The sequence below is a fragment of the Mus musculus genome, chromosome 5 (genome assembly GCF_000001635.26).
Source record: "Mus musculus strain C57BL/6J chromosome 5, GRCm38.p6 C57BL/6J".
NCBI lineage: Eukaryota > Metazoa > Chordata > Mammalia > Rodentia > Muridae > Mus > Mus musculus.
Genome location: NC_000071.6, coordinates 49,415,435 through 49,431,714, shown reverse-complemented (window position 1 = coordinate 49,431,714; position 16,280 = coordinate 49,415,435). Strand labels below are relative to the sequence as shown.

General features: G+C 39.3%; 1 protein-coding gene and 1 pseudogene across 4 annotated transcripts in view; one reads left to right on the top strand and one right to left on the bottom strand.

Moving 5' to 3' along the window:
• Kcnip4 (Kv channel interacting protein 4) overlaps positions 1-16,280 on the top strand; it is a 1,135,620-nt gene that overhangs the window by 93,408 nt on the left and 1,025,932 nt on the right. The gene's annotated exons all lie outside the window — the stretch shown is intronic.
• Positions 7,034-7,945, bottom strand: Gm19932 (predicted gene, 19932; annotated as a pseudogene).

Below are 16,280 nucleotides of genomic sequence, written 5' to 3'. Positions count from 1 at the left end.
CACAGTCAGCTAAAGGATGGATCACAGGGCTCCCAATGGAGGAGCTAGAGAAAGTACCCAAGGAGCTAAAGGGATCTGCAACCCTATAGGTGGAACAACATTATGAACTAACCAGTACCCCGGAGCTCTTGACTCTAGCTGCATATGTATCAAAAGATGACCTAGTCGGCCATCACTGGAAAGAGAGGCCCATTGGACTTGCAAACTTTATATGCCCCAGTACAGGGGAACGCCAGGGCCAAAAAGGGGGAGTGGGTGGGCAGGGGAGTGGGGGTGGGTGGGTATGGGGGACTTTTGGTATAGCATTGGAAATGTAAATGAGCTAAATACCTAATAAAAATGGAAAAAAAAATTTATGGAGTGGATTCAAGAATGGGCCATCTCCATAGCATACATTAAAAACCATAATAGCAAAGGGGAAGAAAACAATAGGAGCTGAAGGCTGGCTTTTCCACACAGTTCCCTGAGGATATGAATCATGGCAGGTCTGGGTCTCACTCTGAGGATGCATTCATGGCTCCACAGGATAGGAAGCAAGATGCTGGGGATTGGATACATGATAGCCTACAAGATGTATAATCTAGGCAGTCACCTTGGAATTTCTGTGCAAGGGTACTCTACCTTCATGCTTTACAAAATATCTCTGGAAAAGAAATATGTAACAACTGTTTCATAAACATGTGCCTTTGCACACTAACATCCTTAGAAGAAAAACATATTTGTATCCATCTATCATATCTAAGAGCTATTACTGATATGTAGGAGGAAATGTGTCTTTGCATCCAGTTATTTGCCAGCCAAAACACCAGCTTCTTCTGTCCAATGACAGCAAGCTACCATTTTAATTTCCTAGGACAGTCAGCAGGGTCACGTGGTGTCCTTGATTTGAAAATTTAGTCTGGAAACTGGATACATACTCTGAAATTTGTGTAGTTGGGGGAGCTATAACATATATTTGTTCCTATTTTGTTGAGGAAGACAGAAACACAGAGACACACATACAGAGGATGCTAATCCTTTAAGCTATGAATATTGCTTAGACTTGAATACAGAATAACTTCCAGCCCTGCATTATTATTATGAATTTATCATTTCTACTACTATTACAAATCACTCTTCTCTATTTCTTTCTCAGAGGAAAACTTTTTTATTAGATATTTTCTTCATTCACATTTCAAATGCTATCCGGAAAGTCCGCTATACCCCTCCCCCCGCCCTGCTCCCCAAGCCACCCACTCCTCCTTCCTGGCCCTGATATTCCCCTGTACTGGGGCATATAATCTTCACAAGACCAAGGGCCTCTCCTCCCAATGATGGCTGACTAGGCCATATTCTGCTAGATGTACAACTAGAGACACAAGTTCTGGGGATGGGGTTGGGGTACTGGTTAGTTCATATTGTTGTTCCTCCTATAGAGTTGCAGACCCCTTTAGCTCCTTGGGTACTTTCTCTAGCTCCTTCATCGGGGGCCCTGTCTTCCATCCAATAGATGACTGTGAGCATCCACTTCTGAATTTGCCAGGCACTGGCACAGCCTCACAAGAGACAGCTATATCAGGGTCCTGTCAGCAAAATCTTGCTGGCATATGCAATAGTGTCTGGGTTTGGTGGTTGTTTATGGGATGGATCCTCAGGTCAGACAGACTCTGGATGGTCCTTCCTTCCATTTCAGCTCCGAACTTTGTCTCTGTAACTCCTTCCATGGGTATTTTGTTCCCCATTCTAAGAAGGAACAAAGTAGCCACACTTTGGTCTTCCTTATTCTTGAGTTTCATGTGTTTTGCAAATTGTATCTTGGGTATTCTAAGTTTCTGGGCTAATATCCACTTATCAATGAGTGCATATCATGTGTGTTCTTTTTGTGATTGGGTTACCTCACTCAGGATGATGTCCTCCAGATCCATCCATTTGCCTAAGAATTTCATAAATTCATTGTTTTTAATAGCTGAGTAATACTCCATTGTGTAAATGTACCACATATTCTATCTCCATTCCTCTGTTGAGGGACATCTGGGTTCTTTCTGGCTTCTGGCTATTATAAATAAGGCTGCTATGAACATAGAAGAGCATGTGTTCTTATTACTAGTTGGGATATCTTCTGGGTATATGCCCAGGAGAGGTATTGCTGAATCTTCTGGTAGTACTATGTTCCGTTTTCTGAGGAACTGCCAGAGAGATTCTCAGAAGGGAACGTAGCTAGTACAATGCAAGTTGAGTGTTTAAGATTGTGTTTATGGGAAAGTATGAAAACGTAGGATTTGTTTTGTCACAAGGCGCTGCAGAAAGCATCCCTAGCTGCATGAGGTTGTCCTTTATGTGGTGGTATCATCAGTAGAACACCCACCACACCTCATTCCAATTCTCTATTCAACTCGTCTTCACATAAAGCAGCCTATCAGAATTCTAAGCTTTGAGATTATAATGTAGTTATATCATCTTTCCTTCCCCTTTCCCCTCTTCATACCCTCTTAGATACCCCTTCTTCAAATTCATGGCCACTTTTTTTCATTGATTGTTATTACATACATACACATATATGTATATGTGTATGCATATACATATATACATATTTCTATATGTATGCTCAGTCTGTATAATTTTAGTTGTATGCATATTTTCAGGGCTAAGCATTTAGTATAGTTGCTGTGCTCACCCCTGAGGAAGATCACCTTTCCTGCTCCTGGCTTTCCTCAAGTTGCCTATAGTTCTCCATGTAGTAGTGAGGCTTCACGGGCTTCGCTGTCCACTTTGGCATGCCCACTGGTGTTGGCTTTGTTCATCTCACATTTGGACAGTAATGTTTGTGAGATTTGATGGGTGCAGCTTCTGAAGTTACTAGGAGACAGTCTCATAGCAACCTCTCTGATCCTCTGAATCTTACAATCCCCACTGAATCTTCTGCAGGGTTCCCTATGTCTTAGATGCAGGAGTGTTTTGTATACTGAGACTCTACCCTATAAGAAATTTAATATTAAGAATGATTCTGAGACATTGTAGGGACCAAATACATAACTGTTAAATTGATGTAAAAATATTAGACTGTATTCATTTATTTTTTCAACAGTGCTTGCTGAGCATTTCCACGCAGACTGGCAAACGCTCCAGTTGATTGCATATTTGGAACAAAATATTTCTTAAATTAGAATATGCTTCTTAAAAGGAATAAAAAGTTATCTCTTGGGCTGCATTAGTATGAATGTGGGAGATATAAGGTACATGCCCTTCAATTTACTACAATACAATGGAACGTCAGAGTCCTGGTCTCATGGAAAATTTCAAAACTAACTATATCTAGATCTATTTAAACACATACACACATTTTTACTATGATACATAAATTATTGCTTTGAGAGAGTTCTACGCTCAGGGGGTGCCATTCATGGCAAAAAGACATTGAACAATTGACTCAAAATCATATTGATAAGGTAGAAGTGACTTGATGACTCCGATGTCTCCACAATCCAATCAGGGTTTCACCATATTGGTCATCTCTATCTGACAGAGAATGATTAGAATTCAGATGTTTAAGTTATCAAGCGTTCGATAGTGTCCATGGTATATGTTACTCAGAGTGAGGTTGTATGCACTCTTACTTAGCTCATTTCCCCTAAACCAGCCCACCTTTACATGGAAGGGATGGTCTTCATGTGCCTTCTCACTTTAGTGTTTAAGATTACAGGAACCTGTTTGAATCCCCAATGTGATATTCAGGAACTGAGCTCTGAGATTGCATCTGTGTAATTGGCATTTGATTGCTTTCCCCTGGTACTTTCAGCTTTGCCCTGACCTGACTTCCCTTTCCTCTCTCCCAGCTGTCATTGTGGTGACTCCCCTTTATCTTTAGGGGTAATCTAAACTGAAGTAGACAGCACTTATCTCTCCTATTTCTTTCCTCTTTTTTTTCTCTTTGCTGCAGCACTTTTCCTTGAACACCTGGATTTGATAACCTATCCAAGTATCACTATGATGGGGTTATTGGTTTCTTTTGATTCATCAGTGGGATTTTTGTGCATAGTTAGGTTCTGTCACTCTGCCCAGTAAATCCTTAAGCTCTGTCATGACACCAAGCTTTGACTTTACCAGTGCATGGACCTCAGTCAGATCTGAATCAGTGAATGCTGTATGTACACTTGCTAAAAGGCTTACTTCATTAGCTCTGGCTAGAAGGTGTAAGTGCTAGAGTACATGCCTCCTTCGTGTAAGTTCAGTTGCACAACCATTTCGTCTGAATCCAACTGAGGTAGAGTAATGACGCATTGTTTTAAAAGACACAAACAAGACCATTGTAGTCATCAGCTACACATTTCAGTAATGGTCTCTGAGTTGCTGTGCCTAGCCCTCTGTCTGAGTGCTTTCATCTTTGTTATTGCTTATAGACTTGCTTTTATTTGGTACATCTACAACATGCAGTATTTCTTAGGGGTGGATACTAGATGAGACTTGTAGATTTTGCTGTATTTAGAAATAAAACACTGTTTCCACTACTATCTTTTGAATTTCTTTTGGCATCATACATGTCCTGTGAGAGTTTTCAAATATTCCAAATAGGCAAATTATACATCCACCTGTAATCAATGTACTTAAATTTAAATTGTCTTCTTTGAACCTCAGTCCTATATATGTAATGCACATAAAAGCTTATATTACTAAAACCTCTCTTGTTTTCTTATTTCCCTCTTTCTCACACATGTTTTAAATGTGCTAAGATATAATCGGTTTGTTACTTAGAGAACTATTATTATTATTATTCACTGATATGCACACAAATAGCTAAGAGTAGACTCTATTCCCTGAAAGTTTTTGAATTTAATATTCTTTGTGTTCTGTTAAGGTGAATTTAATAATGATCTAAATTTGGAATAAATTCAGGTAAGCATTCTGTTTTTGGGAGAACTTTCTTTTTTTTTTTTTTTTTTTTTTTTTTTTTTTATAAGGACAACATTTAATCGGGGCTGGCTTACAGGTTCAGAGTTTCAGTCAAATATCATTAAGGAGGGAGCATGGCAGTGTCCAGGCCAGCATGGCCCAGGAGGATCTGAGAGTTCGACATCTTGATCTGAAGGCAAACAGAAGACTGTCTCATGGGCAGTAGGAGAAGGGTCTCAAAGTCCACACCCACAGTGAGACACATACGTCAACATCTATGCCACATCTCCAAATAATGCCACTTCCTGGGCCAAGCATATTCAAACCACTGAAAATGGCATTCCTATACAGATGCAAAGCACATCTGGGGGGTGGTGCTCCCTGATGGGGCTGAAAGCTGAGAAGGAAAGTGATGTTCCTTGATATACTTGTCCTCAAATAGCTTCATCTGTGCAGTGCACTGCAGCATCACTTTTTTGAGCTTCATCTGTGCAGTGCACTGCAGCATCACTGGATTGAGCTTCATCTATGCAGTGCACTGCATCATCACTGGATTGAGCTTCATCTGTGCAGTGCACTGCAGCATCACTGGATTGAGCTTCATCTGTGCAGTACACTGCAGCATCACTGGATTGAGCTTCATCTGTGCAGTGCACTGCAGTATCACTGGATTGAGCTTCATTTATGCAATGCATGGCAGCTTCACTGGAACTCTTGAGTACTACTGTACCCTCGGTGGGTATGAACAGCACATTGCGAAGTGGCCTCAGTGGGTCATACCCAATAGGTCTGTGCTTCAGTCTGAATGCAACTCATGATATGCTTGTAACCAAGAGAGTATGTTACAAGTGATCAGTTGTTACTCTCCTGATCTGGTTACATGCTAAGTTACTCTCGGGGTTACATTGTATTTTGCTCTTTAGACTTTTCACTAGGAGACTGAAGAGATTGCTCAGTGGTTGAGAGCACCAGTTGCTCTTGAAGAGTACCTAGGTTTGGTTCCTAGCACTTGGGAGAACTTTCATGTGTGATATCTGATTAATTTATCTCTGACAGCAAAATAAAACATAGTGATCGATGTTTCCAATTGATCTTGGTTCCTGCTGGGTGGCGTTAGTGCACACTAATCAGAGCTGATTTTAACCTCTGATAACTCTATGAAGCACAGTTTTAATAACTGCTTTATTTGGATAAGTGTCTTTTCTGATTGATTTGCAGTCAGACTGCAAAGATGCACAAGTAGGACAGAAAGAGACATTAGGGAAAAACCACTTATAGCATGGATCATAAGAGGACATAGTGGGTCATCTCCACATTCTCGCTTGATGATGCCTCTTTTGGGTGTGCATACTTGATAGCACCAACAACACCTCTCCCTCTCTTCTTTCACAGTAAAGAGTAAAGGATGGATTAGAATATAGAATGAAGTTTTAGATGACACAAGAGTACTAATCATATTTTATTTAATATGCCATGATACCCATTAGACACCACAGATAAACAAACCTCTAAGTAGAGCCCACCAGCTACTTTAATCGCCATACTTTTGCTTGCTATGTTTTACTGAGACAGATTCTCACACTCTAGGCCAGCTTGGCCTGGACCTAACTGGGTATACTAAGCTAATCCTTTGGCTTGCCAAGCGCTGGTAAGAATAACTATGCATATTGTCATATGTTATAATGAAAAACATTTATAGTTATGCGTTCAATCCTTATATTTTGATTAAGAGTCATCTTCATATAAAACATTGAGCCCTTGAAGTTGACTATGTGCCCAAATAACAAAATAGCCAACTTAGTTGGCATAGGTCTACTGTATAATATTCGAATAACAAAAAAAAAAAATCCAACAACATATTTCTCAGAGTATGTCCCTGCTTTTTTTTTTCTTGGAATCTAAACACCTTATCATTACAGTGAGATATTTAGTGCCACACCTGGACATCCATGTTTTCCAAGCCACAAATGCATTGGCTTATTTGTTCCACATTATGCTAACATTCATCAGAAAGAAATTTTGGATAGAGATCAGTTGAATCTTATGTGGTAGGCATCATCAAGAAGCCAGCATACATGTCCCTACAAGAATGATGCTACAGTTGGGCAGGTCAGGCTTTTGGGGGCTTTTAGAGCACTGTTCTTCTTCTTCTTTTAAGAGTTAAATACATACATAAACCACAGTAAATGCCTTTCAGCGATAAAAGGCAGCCTCCTTGACGTAGGGAATGCTAATTAAAATAGCATCATCAAGAATAGACAGTTGAGTCCTGGTGTATAGCCATTGTCTGTAAGAGAACAGTGAATACAAACTGAAACACAGGTGAGTCTTGTTTCTGAGACAGTGATAGAATTTTGCCAGTGTTTAAACATAATCATATGCCCAGTTATATAAACCTACGTATAAAACCATTTAATAGGTTTGAGAAGACAACCCCCATATTAACGGGAAGTAAAACATTGCTAATTAACTCCAATCTTGAGAAAGGGAGAAGAGTGAAAGCATGTATACAACTGGAATTGTTGCTTTAAAAATGATCGTACCCACTTCATGACAAGTCAGTTTTACTTAAATCAGGACTGTCCAACAAAAACATTGTTAGCCATTCATGATCTGAATTTGTTGTATGAATTAATTATGGTATACATTAAAAGCCATGGGACATTTATTTTGTAATAAATAAGGCAGTGGACTTACACACTAGTAGCCTTTTTAAGATAAGCTATAAGGCCTGCCTTTTCTCCCTTCTTGATTCCAGAGAAGATCATTTTTGTTCCAGGGGTGTACTTTTTGGGATTCTCCAAATACTCTATCAGGGTATCCTCTCTCCAGGTGATGCCTTTTTTCTTGTTGGCATCTGTGTAAGAGAATCTAGCAGCCTAACCTGTCTTCTATACAAACAGACCCTGGAGATTTAGTCCAGTCTTATGCTTGCCTCCATTTTCCACAGTGTAGCACTGGGCATACTTCTGAACAAAAATCTTCTTGCCTTTTTCAACATCATCCATTTGTAATTAGCTCTGGGCTGGTCAACACCACAAATGTTCAGACTCGAAGACAGATATCCAGCTCTCTCCAATGTTCTTATAAGAAAAACTTCTGAGCCAGGCACGGTGGCACATGCCTTTAATCCCAGGACTTGGGAGGCAGAGGCAGGCGGATTTCTGAGTTTGAGGCCAGCCTGGTCTACAGAGTGAGTTCCAGGACAGCTAGGGCTATACAGAGAAACCCTGTCTCAACACCACCCCACCCCACCCCTCAAAAAAATGAAAAGAAAAAAGAAAGATTTGTTTGCATTTTCCCCTTGCAAATGTTTTGGTGAAAAGGATTAATGCATTCATTTCATGAATGGGAGATCCTACCTTGGTAGAACACTTAAAAAATGTTCTGGAGGGTTTCATTAGCCAAGGGTTTCAGTCAGAACCGGACTCATGAATGATTAGCAAGATAACTCTTGCTCTGTGTTGTGGCTTCTCCTCCCCCATTTCTGAGGCAACCTGAGCACATGTTCCTCCACACCCTCCTGCTTTTGATCCTTATTCTGAAGGCACATGGGCTTGCAGTAGGATTAGTGCTTCATTTCAAGAACCAAAAAAGTATTCATTCATTAATGAAACTTGAGAGGCTACTGCAGAAACTGTGCTGCTGAGCAGTTTAGCCTTTTTAATTAGCTGGAGTGAGACTTCCCACAATGCTGAACCTTCAAAAGGTAGCCAAGCCAAGAAGCGAAGAAGAAGTGGGAGACTACTCTGCAGAGCTGAACACATGGGTTCAGGCCAAAAGCCAAAAGGGAATTAAGATCTGAGCTCTCCAACCAGCAGGCTGCAATAGTCCCCTACCGCCCTGAGATTAAAAAAAAAAAAAAAAGAAGAAGGAGTAAAAAGAGAAAGGTATGATTATGACTCAAGTGAGGGCATCAATGACCAATTAGAAAAGAAAATTTAGCAGAGAGACAATGTAGTTACTTAGGGAGAAAAAGGGAAGAAAAAAGGAAGGAAATCGGAGAGAGGGAGAGGGGAAGGAGGATTAGTAAATTGCAGAGAGTGAGATAAGAGAATGTAGCATACTTGGTATGAGGAATGACAGCAGAGCATCGCACAATTGCTCTTCTAACCTTAGAACTGAAATCTCACTCCCTGAACGAAATTACATCTGTGCTCAAGGCAAGGATTAGAGCACAAAGAGCAATTTACTTATTAGAGGAAATGTTGGTAATACTTTTAATCATATTTAATAAATACTCCCACGTGTGGCATTTCATTTACTCTTTCCAGCAGTTCTGCATAGTAGGTTAAGTGGTGATTACAGGTTTTCCTGTATTTATTAGATGTGGAACCCTAGTATCTGGTCTGTTTAGTCTCTAGGGAAAGTGGTAGAGTTGGAGCAAAAGGATGCAGGTTCTTGCCTCATCCTATGCTATACCTTATGCCCTGCTAGGTGTCAGTGGTTGGTATTGAAAGACAGATAACAGATCATGTACTTCCTCATGTATAAGCTTCGTGGCATCATGTCACTGGATTATGTTGCTCTTCTTAAGGTAGAGTAACAATAAATGATAAAGAGCTGTGATATGAGTGGCCCCAATTTCGTGTTCGCTGTTGAATCTGCCTAACAGGACCTAGTCTGTTGCATTGGTTAGATGAGAGGGAGCAAGAACAGAAAAAAAGAAAGTATCTGTGTTATAGCAATGTAGGTCCAGGGTGACAACTGGATGCACACGACCAATAGCCTTTCAACAGGAGAAGGAAGCCAAAGTGACTTGCCTGGAGTGCACACACAAAAATGCTTCATTAAGGCAGTTCTGCAGAGCAGTGGCCTTCTGTGGACCGTGTCAGCTCTGGACATTGTTCTCTACTTCCTTGCTTATGAGTTCATTCCTATGGCCTTCCCATAGTAGAGATTGGGTTATGCTTCTCAGTGGATATGTTTTTCTTAGATATTTTTGCCTGAATAAGTTAAAAAAAATTCCCACAGTTATTCCTTAAGATGTATGTGTTAGGCATGGGACATTGTCTACCATTTTATTTATCTCTGAAAGAGCCCTAAGTTTCCATAGCTAAGCTTCCAGAAGGCAGGATCAGCAAAATTAATGAGATGCTCATTTGGCAAGATGAAAGTTCTTCAGCTACTGTGAGCTCAGATTTGGTGACTCAGCATATCTGAATCACATATAAATAATAGCTGATTGGTGATATGAAGCTTCCCTCTATGAACTCCATGTCATTACTCATGCAGTTCTCACAACAATTCCATGAGTTCCATGCAGTCATTGTTTCCATTTGTCTTTTCATATTAAAGAAACTGAGGTATGTAGAGGTTGGTTGACTTGCCAAAGATTACAGACATATGGTGCATCAGTGCTGAGACTTGAACAATGGTTTCTAGTTGAATCCGTGAATACTTCATTCATTGTTCTTTGGATCCCTGTCATATATGTGAACATGTGTAGCTTATATACACATATTTGCATAGGGACAGAGATGCTGTGTCTTTCTGCAAATGATTTCATAATATATTTGTGATAAGTCAGATTATTATTATAGTTATAAATGTTAAACCATGTTAAACTTCATACTGGTGTCATGGCTAAGACTAAAAATTGTAGCAAAGGCTTAAAAAGAAGTAATAGATCTATAGAAAATTTCCAAAGAATATACAGAAGATGAATTACATGAGTGGTTATAGTATTTAAATATCTACTGCATGTGAAATTAATTGACAGTATGGTTAGCAGCTAGCTAGGTGATTGGTACATTCTAGTAATTTTTTTAAACAGCTACCAACAAGCAAGTTTAGTCATGAGAGCACTGCCTATATGACATATATTATATAAATGACTTCAGAGACAGATTATTGTGTAGGGAGAGATCTCCAAATAGTTAATTACTTAAAGCTAAAATATTTTGTAATACAGAATAATTAACCAAATAGATGCTGGAAAACTCAAATTTGGGCATGCTCTTTTAAAGACAGAAAAAAAAATACTACATGGAGGAAACTAGAAAAATCCAGATATTTGACATCGCTAAGTACCCCATGTGCCCTTATGCAGCTGAACCAGAATTCACTTTGCAGAGTGTGCATATTCTAAGTACAGTCATTGACTCCATTACCAGGACACACTTGAAAATGAAAGGGTTATCTCATGTTTAGTTACTGATAAAAAACTGTTCAAAAGGTAAATAATGTCTAAAACTGTCAGGGTCTAACACCATTTCCTGTTTAGTAATGCAAATAGTTGCAAAGAAAGAGGTAAATACAAGCACTATTGCATATGCCAGAAAGATTTTGCTGACAGGACCCTGACATAGCTCTCTCTTGTGAGTCTATGCCAATGCCTGACAAATACAAAAGTGGATGTTCATCTATTGGATGGAACACAAGGCCCCTAGTGAAGGAGCTAGAGAAAGTACCCAAGGAGCTAAAAGGGTCTGCAACCCTATAGGAGGAACAAAGATATGAACTAACCCAGAGCTGTGTCTCTAGTTGCATATGTAGCAGAGGATGGCCTAGTCGGCCATCAATGGGAAGATAGGCCCTTGGTCTTGGGAAGATCATATGCCCCAGTACAGGGGAATGCCAAGGCCAGGAAGCAGGAATGGGTGGGTTGGGCAGCAGGGCGGGGGGAAGGTATAGAGAGTTTTGGGGATAGCATTTGAAATGTAAATGAAGAAAATATCTACTTAAAATTCTCTCTCTTGTTCTGGCTAGCCTTGACTCCTTGGTAATCCTCCCTTGGTGGCATCCAGATTGGTGACATTATAGACATGAGCCCCCATGCATTCTCTAAGAATATTTTTATTTTTAACAAACTGAAAAAACTATAAGAGTAACATTTAGTGACTTGAAAAAAAATTGACATGAAATTCAAGCTTCAGTGTCCATAAATAAAGTGTTACTGGAATACAGCCACACTCATTTACATATTGTCTGTCACTGCTTTTGTGCTGTGCCAGCAAAGTTGAGTAACTATGAAAAAACTATGTAGCCCATAATGCTGAAAATGCTTACTGGCCCTTTATACAACATTTGCCAGCAGTCTCATAGGAAAAAGAAGTTATGATGTTGGGAAGTACTTGAAGTACCCATCTGCAGGAAGGAGAGGTAATATCTAGAAACAAAGGAACAGGCACTAAGTGTGTATGGAAGGTGGGTTGGGGTGGGGTGGTTTGCAGTGTATATTAGACTACCTAGAACACTGATATTTCCTCCTAGATTAAATTATAGAGGAAGAACGTATCAAAATATATAACTTTGCTTTGGAATTTTTATGTGAAACCTACATTCATTTAATCTATTGTACTTTCTGATATTGTAGTCACAGATTCATTCAAGCAATTATGTATGTATCATGAATATCAGAATAAGGTTACATCTCTACTGAACATGAACTTTTTGTTCATGTCAATGTTCTCAAAATATACTATATTAGCTACTTAGTGAGAATTCTATTATATTTTGATATTCTATATAATGTGAAAATGATTTATACTATACTATATTGAAAGATATGTGTATGTTATATGTCAATACTATACTCTTTTATATGAGAAAGTTAAGCACCCTCAAACCCTGTTTATTAGGGAATTCCAGAGCCAGCTCCTTAAATAAAGTCTGCTTTGTTTTCTGATGTAGTTGGCTCCATCAATTTCTTTAAAGCATGAAACACATTTTATGTGATGAAAGACTTTAAGTGCTATGTCTTATCGAAAAACATAGTCTTATAACAATAGAGAAAGAATGGAGCAGTTCTGGATTCTCTTAAAGTGCTCATGTTAGTTCATGAGCATCTCTCACTCTATCAACAGACTTGGAAAGGCAGGGGAGTAAAATCCATACAAGCTAGCAGTAGATTTTGATCCCTATACTGTGGTAATCAATATGTAAACATTATGGTTCGGTTTGTGTAGAAATATAAGTAAGAAAGAAACACTCAGAAGCCACATCACTGGAGTTGCTGTTTTTTTTATGTTGTTGGTCTATTTTCAACCAGATTTATATCCTACCCCTGTCTTTTGCTTTCCAAAGAACAAAGCATATAAAATATACAAAGCATATCTAATTGTGAAGCCTTAAAACTAATATATTCTGTAATGCCTTTTTTCATTCTTATAAAATTTTTCCTGCATTATGTGACTGGCTCATGTCCTATACTTTTGTGAAATGTCATGAGTCTCTTTGAGGTGCTCCATGACATTTATGCTTGAAACCACCAGACCTTCAGGAAGAAGACATTCAAATTAATGCATGTGCAATGGATGAGTGAATGTGCCCCAAGTTTTCGTGAAGAGAATCCCTTCCTCATCTGACTTTTTTTTTTCTTTTTCTTTTTGGAGTTACTAAACTTGGAAACAAAGGATGGGTAATTCATAAGCGAAAATGTTGAATTGAGTTGGATGTCCTGAATATTCATGTGTTGGTACTGTGGTATGTTCTCTTTTCTATTTACATCAAAGTAAATGGTCAGGTATTTAAGACCCACTTTTACAGTCATTAATGGCTACTAGGTATAGAGATTTAACGATCAAAAGCTGGGGGAACTCAAGTTTTTAGTTATTTCTAATGTGTTGAGTTGGTCTACATTTTGCTATTCTTATGAAAGCATTGAAAGTGTGACTACTGTTTGTATCAGGGGCTTTTGCTCTAGGTTGATACTATTTCTCCTCCTTCCTCCTTCTATCCACACTTCCCTTCATTGTTTCACTAGGTTCTTTTTATCTCCTTTACAGCCTTGACAGTTTCTTTCACTGGCTTTACCATCCAACTTTCTCCCATGATAATAATGACTTTCTGACAATCCATGGCCTTCTATCTGTACATGTCTGCTGATCAATGGGCCTTCTATCTGTACATGTCTGCTGATCATGGGCTTTCTCCCTGTACATCTTTGTTGATCCATGGACCTCCCCCTTATACATCTTTGCTTCTCCTGACCATTTTTGTCAGTGCTTTCTCCAACAGAGAAGTTTTAGCAGATCTAATTTCTAGTTGTCCTAAGTAGGAAAGGGGAATTAAATCTGATTAATTCATTAATAAAATATCACCATGTCATGATATCTTTAGTTTTAGGTTGTTACTCAAGAACATGCCATTTTCCAGGTTAAAAAAAATTGAGTAATTACAGAAAACTTGGTATTTGGTTCAATTATAAATTTTCCTTGTCCTGGTCGAGTTTACTTTTTGAAGAATATTGAAATGATGGTGAGATATTAAAACATTGCATATCAAATAATATTACACCCACATGATTTCTTGAGTAAACAGCCTAAACTGAAGACAATATGTACAGACTTAAATAACAAACATCCATTTTCATTTTGTACGCTTAAGTATTTTTCAAGGGTGCGATTTGGAAGATAATCTTGAAGTTTCTCTTTTGCTCGAATAACACCATCAAAACTTGGCACATTTCCATTAAAGTACCAACTCTTCTGCCCTTTGAATCATACTTTCTCTTGCAGAATATGAACTTGAATATCAGATGGAGAAAGATAAAATCCTAGTGTTGTCATTTATTAGCTCCTAGGGATAAGATTTTCTTTCCTTCTCATCTTAAATTCATAATTGAGACCTCTATAATAAAGGAGAGGTTAACAAGATACAGCATGCTAATTCATTCAGTTTAAGTTTAATATGATCTGAGACCTTCATTAAGAGATAAAGACCAAAGTTATAAGAGAACTTGTGTATTTCCACACAAGGTCAATAAAGAAGGTCATGAAGAAAGATAATTATTCAAAGTGACTATAATTTAATGACCAGAAGCTGGAGAACTCAGCACGGCATGTGGGTGATAAAATTGTCTTCATCTCCCCATGATTTCATGGGTAAGGCTTCTCTTTTTCTTTATGTACGTATGGGATATCTAGGAATGGTCTTAGAACCTGCTTTCTGAAGGTAAGAATAGTCATTTCTGAGTTCTGTGTGTTGGGGAGTAGAGAATGTGGGTGAGCCCTCCCAGTCACACTGCTCTTCTAAATACAAATGTGCTGTACTTTTCTAAAAATTATCTTTAATCTTTTTTTTTTTTATAGTCCAATTGTTAACTCCCACCTGGTCTGCCCTCCAACAGTTCCTCATTCCATTCCTCCTCCCCCATGTCCAAAAGGATGTTCTCACCCCATCCAGCACTCTCCCAGCCAGGCCTCCCTGCTCCCTGGGCCTCAAGTTTCTCAAGGGTTAGGTACATCTTCTCTTTCTGAGGCCAGACTAGGCAGTCCTCTGCTGTGTATGTGTTGGGAGACTCCTACCAGCTCCTGTATGTTCCCTGGTTGGTGGCTCAGTGTCTAAGAGACCTTGGGGGTCCAGGTTAGTTGAGACTGCTGGTCTATGGGGTCACTCTCCTCCTCACCTTCTATCCTTTCCCTAATTTAACCACAGGGGTCCCCAACTTCAAATCATTGGATGGATAAAATTATCTGTATCTTTCTCAGTCAGCTGCTTGTTGGGCCTTTCAGAGGACAGCCATGCCAGGCTCCTGTCTGTAAGCACACCATAGCATCAGTAATAGTGTCAGGCCTTGAAGCCTCCCCTTGAGCTGGATCTCAATTTGGGCCTGTCACTGGATCTCCTTTCCCTCAGGCTCTTCTTCATTTATCCCTGCAGTTCTTTCAGGCAGGAGCGATTTTGAATCAGAATTTTTGACTGTGGGATGGCAACCCCATCCCTCCAGTTGATGTCCTGTCTTTCTGCTGGAGCTGGACTCTACAAGTTCTCTGTCCCCACTGTAGGACATTTCATTTAAGGTTCCTCCCTTTGAGTCCCGAGAGTCTCTCACCTCTGAGGTCTCTTGTACTTTTTGGAGGGTCCCTCCACCTTCTACCTCCCAAGATAGCCTGTTTCCATTCATTCTACTGGCCTTTAGGGTTCACTCCTGTTTTCTACCATGTTCCCCTTTTCGTTTCCCTTCCCATCTCCTCACCCTTTCTCCCACTACCCTGCCCCCCATGATTACTTTCTTCTCTCTCCCAAGTGAGATTGAAGCATCCTCACTTGGACCTTTTGGCTTGTTAACCTTCTTGAGTTCTGTGGGTTGTATCCTGGATATTCTGTACTGTTTTGGCTAATATCCACTTATTACTGAGTGCATACCATACACTAACTCCACATTCACTAGAAGGCTACCATCCAAAATATATAAAGAACTCATTGAGCTAAGCTCCAAAAATCCAAACAACCCAAATAAAAGTGGGGTATAGAATTAAACAGAAAATTCACAGCAGAGTAATTTCGAATGGCTGAGAAGCACATAAAGAAATGTTCAAAGTCCATAGTCATCAGGGAAATGCAAATCAAAATGACCCTGAGATTCCACCTTACACCAATCAGAATGACTAAGGTAAAAAACTCAGGTGATAGTGTATATTGTCAAGGATGTGGATAAAGAGAAACAAACACTCCTCTTTGCTGGTGGG